Genomic DNA, 7,789 nt, shown 5'->3' with positions numbered 1-7,789 from the left:
GTTTATATTTGAATATATTCCTTTTTCCCCTACTACTCTCTTAGCGCTCCAAATGTCCAGTTGCATTTTCTACAGAAAGAGTGTTCAGTTCTGCTCAATCAAAAGTATGGTTTAACTCTGTTAGCTGAATGCACAGATCAGAAAGAAGTTTCACAGAATGATTCTATGTAGTTTATATTTGGAGACATTCCTTTTTCCACTATTACCCTCTTAGCGCTCCGAATCTCCACTTGCATTTTCTACAGAAAGAGTGTTTCAGAACGGCCCAATCAAAACTAAGGTTCATCTGTTTTAGTTGAACAAACAGAACAGAAAGAAGTTTCACACAATTCTTCTGTGTAGTTTTTATTTGTAGACATTCTTTTTCCCAATATAGGCCTCTTAGCGCTCAGAATGTCCAATTGCAGTTTCTACAGAAAGAGTGTTTCAGAACGGCTCAATCAAAAGTAAGGTTCAACTCTGTTAGTTGAATGCACAGAACAGAAAGAAGTTTCATACAATGCTTCTGTGTAGTTTATATTTGAACATATTCTTTTTTCCACTATTACCCACTTAGCGCTACGAATGTCCAGTTGCATTTTCTACAGACAGAGTGTTTCAAAACTGCTCAATCAAAAGTATGGTTTAACTCTGTTAGCTGAATGCTCAGATCAGAAAGAAGTTTCACAGAATGCTTCTGTGTAGTTTATATTTGAATATATTCCTTTTTCCACTACTATGCCCTTAGCGCTCCAAATGTCCAGTTGCATTTTCTACAGAAAGAGTGTTCAGATCTGCTCAATCAAAATATGGTTTAACTCTGTTAGCTGAATGCACAGATCAGAAGGAAGTTTCACAGAATGATTCTCTGTAGTTTATATTTGAAGACATTCTTTTTTCCACTATTACCCACTTAGCGCTCCGAATCTCCTCTTGCATTTTCTACAAAAAGAGTGTTTCATAACTGCTCAATCAATAATATGTTTTATCTCTGTTAACTGAATTTACAGATCAGAAATAAGTTTCACAGAATGCATCTGTGTAGTTTTTATTTGAAGATATTCTATTTCCCAATGTAGGCCTCTTAGCGCTTAGCATGTCCAACTGCAGTTTGTACAGAAAGAGTGTTTCAGAACGGCTCAATCAAAAGTAAGGTTCAACTCTGTTAGTTGAATGCACAGAACAGCAAGAATTTTCACAGAATGCTACTGTGTAGTTTATATTTGAATATATTCCTTTTTCCAATATTACCCTCTTAGCGCTCCGAATGTCCAGTTGCATTTTCTACAGACAGAGTGTTTCAAAACTGCTCAATCAAAAGTATGGTTTAACTCTGTTAGCTGAATGCTCAGATCAGAAAGAAGTTTCACAGAATGCTTCTGTGTAGTTTATATTTGAATATATTCCTTTTTCCACTACTATGCCCTTAGCGCTCCAAATGTCCAGTTGCATTTTCTACAGAAAGAGTGTTTCATAACTGCTCAATCAAAAATATGTTTTATCTCTGTTAACTGAATTTACAGATCAGAAATAAGTTTCACAGAATGCATCTGTGTAGTTTTTATTTGAAGATATTCTTTTTCCCAATGTAGGCCTCTTAGCGCTTAGCATGTCCAATTGCAGTTTCTACAGAAAGAGTGTTTCAGAACGGCTCAATCAAATGTAAGGTTCAACTCTCTTAGTTGAATGCACAGAAAAGAAAGTAGTTTCACAGAATGCTTCTGTGTAGTATTTAGTTGAAGATACTCCTTTTTGGACTATTACCCACTTAGCGCTCCTAATATCCACTGGCAGTTTCTACACAAAGAGTGTTTCAGAACTGCTCCTTCAAAAGTAAGGCTCAACTCTGTTAGTTGAATGCGGAGAACAGAAAGGGGTTTCAGAGAATGCTTCTGTGTAATTTTTAATTGGAGATATTCCTTTTTCCTCTATTACAATCTTAGCGCTCCGAATGTCCACTTGCATTTTCTACAAAAAGAGTGTTTCATAACTGTTCAATCAAAAATATGGTTTAGCTCTGTTAACTGAATTTACAGATCAGAAATAAGTTTCACAGAATGCATCTGTGTAGCTTTTATTTGAAGATATTCTTTTTCCCAATGTAGGCCTCTTAGCGCTTAGAATGTCCAATTGCAGTTTCCACAGAAAGAGTGTTTCAGAACGGCTCAATCAAAAGTAAGGTTCAACTCTGTTAGTTGAATGCACAGAACAGAAAGAAGTTTCACAGAATGCTACTGTGTAGTTTATATTTGAATATATTCCTTTTTCCACTATTAACCTCTTAGCGCTCCGAATGTCCACTTTCATTTTCTACAGAAAGAGTGTTCGGAACTGCGCAATCAAAAGTATGGTTTAACTCTGTTAGCTGAATAATCAGATCAGAAAGAAGTTTCACAGAATGCTTCTGTGTAGTTTATATTTGAATATATTCCTTTTTCCACTACTACGCACTTAGCGCTCCAAATGTCCAGTTGCATTTTCTACAGAAAGAGTGTTCAGATCTGCTCAATCAAAAGTATGGTTTAACTCTGTTAGCTGAATGCACAGATCACAAAGAAGTTTCACCGAATGATTCTGTGTAGTTTATATTTGAAGATATTCCTTTTTCCACTATTACCCTCTTAGCGCTCCGAATCACCACTTGCATTTTCTACAGAAAGAGTGTTTCATAACTGCTCAATCAAAAATATGTTTTATCTCTGTTAACTGAATTTACAGATCAGAAATAAGTTTCACAGAATGCATCTGTGTAGTTTTTATTTGAAGATATTCTTTTTCCCAATGTAGGCCTCTTAGCGCTTAGCATGTCCAAATGCAGTTTCTACAGAAAGAGTGTTTCAGAACGGCTCAATCAAAAGTAAGGTTCAACTGTTTTAGTTGAATGCACAGAACAGAAAGAATTTTCACAGAATGCTACTGTGTAGTTTATATTTGAATATATTCCTTTTTCCACTATTACCCTCTTAGCGCTCCGAATGTCCACTTGCATTTTCTACAGAAAGAGTGTTCAGAACTGCGCAATCAAAAGTATGGTTTAACTCTGTTAGCTTAATGAACATATCAGAAATAAGTTTCACACAATGCTTCTGTGTAGTTTTTATTTGAAGATATTATTTTTCCCAATATAGGCCTCTTAGCGCTCAGAATGTCCAATTGCAGTTTCTACAGAAAGAGTGTTTCAGAAAGGCTCAATCAAAAGTAACGTTCAACTCTGTTAGTTGAATGCACAGAACAGAAAGAAGTTTCATACAATGCTTCTGTGTAGTTTATATTTGAACATATTCTTTTTTCCACTATTACCCACTTAGCGCTACGAATGTCCAGTTGCATTTTCTACAGACAGAGTGTTTCAAAACTGCTCATTCAAAAGTATGGTTTAACTCTGTTAGCTGAATGCTCAGATCAGAAAGAAGTTTCACAGAATGCTTCTGTGTAGTTTATATTTGAATATATTCCTTTTTCCACTACTACTCTCTTAGCGCTCCAAATGTCCAGTTGCATTTTCTACAGAAAGAGTGTTCAGATCTGCTCAATCAAAAGTATGGTTTAACTCTGTTAGCTGAATGCACAGATCAGAAAGAAGTTTCACAGAATGATTCTGTGTAGTTTATATTTGGAGACATTCCTTTTTCCACTATTACCCTCTTAGCGCTCCGAATCTCCACTTGCATTTTCTACAGAAAGAGTGTTCTGAACTGTGCAATCAAAAGTATGGTTTAACTCTGTTAGCTGAATGCACATATCAGAAATAAGTTTCAAACAATGCTTCTGTGTAGTTTTTATTTGAAGATATTTTTTTTCCCAATATAGGCCTCTTAACGCTCAGAATGTCCAATTGCAGTTTCTAAAGAAAGAGTGTGTCAGAACGGCTCAATCAAATGTAAAGTTCAACTCTCTTATTTGAATGCACAGAACAGAAAGAAGTTTCACAGAATGCTTCTGTGTAGTATTTAGTTGAAGATACTCCTTTTTGGACTATTACCCACTTAGCGCTCAGAATGTCCAATTGCAGTTTCTACAGAAAGAGTGTTTCAGAACGGCTCAATCAAAAGTAAGGTTCAACCCTGGTAGTTGAATGCACAGAACGCAAAGAAGTTTCACAGAATGCTTCTGTGTAGTTTATATTTGAATATATTCCTTTTTCCACTACTACCCTCTTAGCGCTCCAAATGTCCAGTTGCATTTTCTACAGAATGAGTGTTCAGATCTGCTCAATCAAAAGTATGGTTTAACTCTGTTAGCTGAATGCACAGATCAGAAATAAGTTTCACAGAATGATTCTGTGTAGTTTATATTTGAAGACATTCATTTTTCCACTATTACCCTCTTAGCGCTCCGAATTTCGACTTGAATTTCTACAGAAAGAGTGTTTCAGAATGGCTCAATCAAAACTAAGGTTCAACTCTTTTAGTTGAATGCACAGAACAGAAAGAAGATTCATACAATGATTCTGTGTAGTTTATATTTGAACATATACTTTTTTCCACTATTACCCACTTAGCGCTACGAATGTCCAGTTGCATTTTCTACAGACAGAGTGTTTCAAAACTGCTCAATCAAATGTATGGTTTAACTCTGTTAGCTGAATGCTCAGATCAGAAAGAAGTTTCACAGAATGCTTCTGTGTAGTTTATATTTGAATATATTCCTTTTTCCACTACTACCCTCTTAGCGCTCCAAATGTCCAGTTGCATTCTCTACAGAAAGTGTGTTCAGATCTGCTCAATCAAAAGTATGGTTTAACTCTGTTAGCTGAATGCACAGATCAGAAATATGTTTCACAGAATGATTCTGTGTAGTTTATATTTGAAGACATTCCTTTTTCCACTATTACCCTATTAGCACTCCGAATCTCCACTTGCATTTCCGACAGAAAGAGTGTTTCAGAACGGCTCAATCAAAACTAAGGTTCAACTCTTTTAGTTGAATGAACAGAACAGAAAGAAGTTTCACAGAATGATTCTGTGTAGTTTTTATTTGTAGATATTCTTTTTCCCAATATAGGCCTCTTAGTGCTCAGAATGTCCAATTGCAGTTTCTACAGAAAGAGTGTTTCAGAACGGCTCAATCAAAAGTAAGGTTCAACACTGGTAGTTGAATGCACAGAACAGAAAGAAGTTTCACAGAATGCTTCTGTGTAGTTTATATTTGAATATATTCCTTTTTCCACTATTACCCTCTTAGCGCTCCCAATGTCCACTTGCATTTTCTACAGAAAGAGTGTTGTGAACTGCGCAATCAAAAGTATGGTTTAACTCTGTTAGCTGAATGCACATATCAGAAATAAGTTTCAAACAATGCTTCTGTGTAGTTTTTATTTGAAGATATTATTTTTCCCAATATATTCCTCTTAACGCTCAGAATGTCCAATTGCAGTTTCTAGAGATAGAGTGTTTCAGAACGGCTCAATCAAATGTAAGGTACAACTCTCTTAGTTGAATTCACAGAACAGAAAGAAGTTTCACAGAATTCTTCTGTGTAGTATTTAGTTGAAGATACGCCTTTTTGGACTATTACCCACTTAGCGCTCCGAATATCCAATGGCAGTTTCTACACAAAGAGTGTTTCAGAACTGCTCCTTCAAAAGTAAGGCTCAACTCTGTTAGTTGAATGCGGAGAACAGAAAGGTGTTTCAGAGAATGCTTCTGTGTAGTTTTTAATTGGAGATATTCATTTTTCCTCTATTAAAATCTTAGCGCTCCGAATGTCCACTTGCATTTTCTACCAAATAGTGTTTCATAACTGCTCAATCAAAAATATGGTTTAGCTCTGTTAACTGAATTTACAGATCAGAAATAAGTTTCACAGAATGCATCTGTGTAGCTTTTATTTGGAGATATTCTTTTTCCCAATGTAGGCCTCTTAGCGCTTAGAATGTCCAATTGCAGTTTCTACAGAAAGAGTGTTTCAGAACGGCTCCATCAAAAGTAAGGTTCAACTCTGTTAGTTGAATGCACAGAACAGAAAGAAGTTTCACAGAATGCTACTGTGTAGTTTATATTTGAATATATTCCTTTTTCCACTATTACCCTCTTAGCGCTCCGAATGTCCACTTGCATTTTCTACAGAAAGAGTGTTCAGAACTGCGCAATCAAAAGTATGGTTTAACTCTGTTAGCTGAATGCACATATCGAAATAAGTTTCACACAATGCTTCTGTGTAGTTTTTATTTGAAGATATTATTTCTCCCAATATAGGCCTCTTAGCGCTCAGAATGTCCAATTACAGTTTCTACAGAAAGAGTGTTTCAGAACGGCTCAATCAAATGTAAGGTTCAACTCTCTTATTTGAATGCACAGAACAGAAAGAAGTTTCACAGAATGCTTCTGTCTAGTTTTTATTTGTAGATATTCTTTTTCCCAATATAGGCCTCTTAGTGCTCAGAATGTCCAATTGCAGTTTCTCCAGAAAGAGTGTTTCAGAACGGCTCAATCAAAAGTAAGGTTCAACCCTGGTAGTTGAATGCACAGAACAGAAAGTAGTTTCACAGAATGCTTCTGTGTATTTTATATTTGAATATATTCCTTTTTCCACTATTACCCTCTTAGCGCTCCGAATGTCCACTTGCCTTTTCTACGGAAAGTGTGTTCGGAACTGCGCAATCAAAAGTATGGTTTAACTCTGTTAGCTGAATGCACATATCAGAAATAAGTTTCACACAATGCTTCTGTGTAGTTTTTATTTGAATATATTATTTTTCCCAATATAGGCCTCTTAGCGCTCAGAATGTCCAATTGCAGTTTCTACAGAAAGAGTGTTTCAGAACGGCTCAATCAAATGTAAGGTTCAACTCTGTTAGTTGAATGCACAGAACCGAAAGAAGTTTCACAGAATGCTACTGTGTAGTTTATATTTGAATATATTATTTTTTCCACTATTACCCACTTATCGCTCCAAATGTCCAGTTGCACTTTCTACAGAAAGAGTGTTCAGATCTGCTCAATCAAAAGTATGGTTTAACTCTGTTACCTGAATGCACAGATCACAAAGAAGTTTCACAGAATACTTCTGTGTAGTTTTTATTTGTAGATATCCTTTTTCCCAATATAGGCCTCTTAGCGCTCAGAATGTCCAATTGCAGTTTCTACAGAAAGAGTGTTTCAGAACGGCTCAATCAAAATTAAGGTTCAAACCTGGTAGTTGAATTCACAGAACAGAAAGTAATTACACAGAATGATTCTGTGTAGTTTATATTTGAATATATTCCTTTTTCCACTATTACCCTCTTAGCGCTCAGAATGTCCACTTGCATTTTCTACAGAAAGAGTGTTCTGAACTGCGCAATCAAAAGAATGGTTTAACTCTGTTAGCTGAATGCACATATCGGAAATAAGTTTCAAATAATGCTTCTGTGTAGTTTTTATTTGAAGATATTATTATTCCCAATATAGGCCTCTTAGCTCTCAGAATATCCAATTGCAGTTTCTACAGAAAGAGTGTTTCAGAACGCCTCAATCAAATGTCAGGTTCAACTCTCTTAGTTGAATGCACAGAACAGAAAGAAGTTTCACAGAATGCTTCTGTGTAGTATTTAGTTGAAGATACTCCTTTTTGAACTATTACCCACTTAGCGCTCCGAATATCCACTGGCAGTTTCTACACAAAGAGTGTTTCAGAACTGCTCCTTCGAAAGTAAGGCTCAACTCGGTTAGTTGAATGCGGAGAACAGAAAGGGGTTTCAGAGAATGCTTCTGTGTAGTTTTTAATTGGAGATATTCCTTTTTCCTCTATTACAATCTTAGCGCTCCCAATGTCCACTTGCATTTTCTACAAAAAGAGTGTTTCATAACTGCTCAATCAAAAATATGGT

This window comes from Symphalangus syndactylus, chromosome 6, assembly GCF_028878055.3.
Source record: "Symphalangus syndactylus isolate Jambi chromosome 6, NHGRI_mSymSyn1-v2.1_pri, whole genome shotgun sequence".
Taxonomy (NCBI): domain Eukaryota; kingdom Metazoa; phylum Chordata; class Mammalia; order Primates; family Hylobatidae; genus Symphalangus; species Symphalangus syndactylus.
This window is presented reverse-complemented; position numbering follows the sequence as displayed.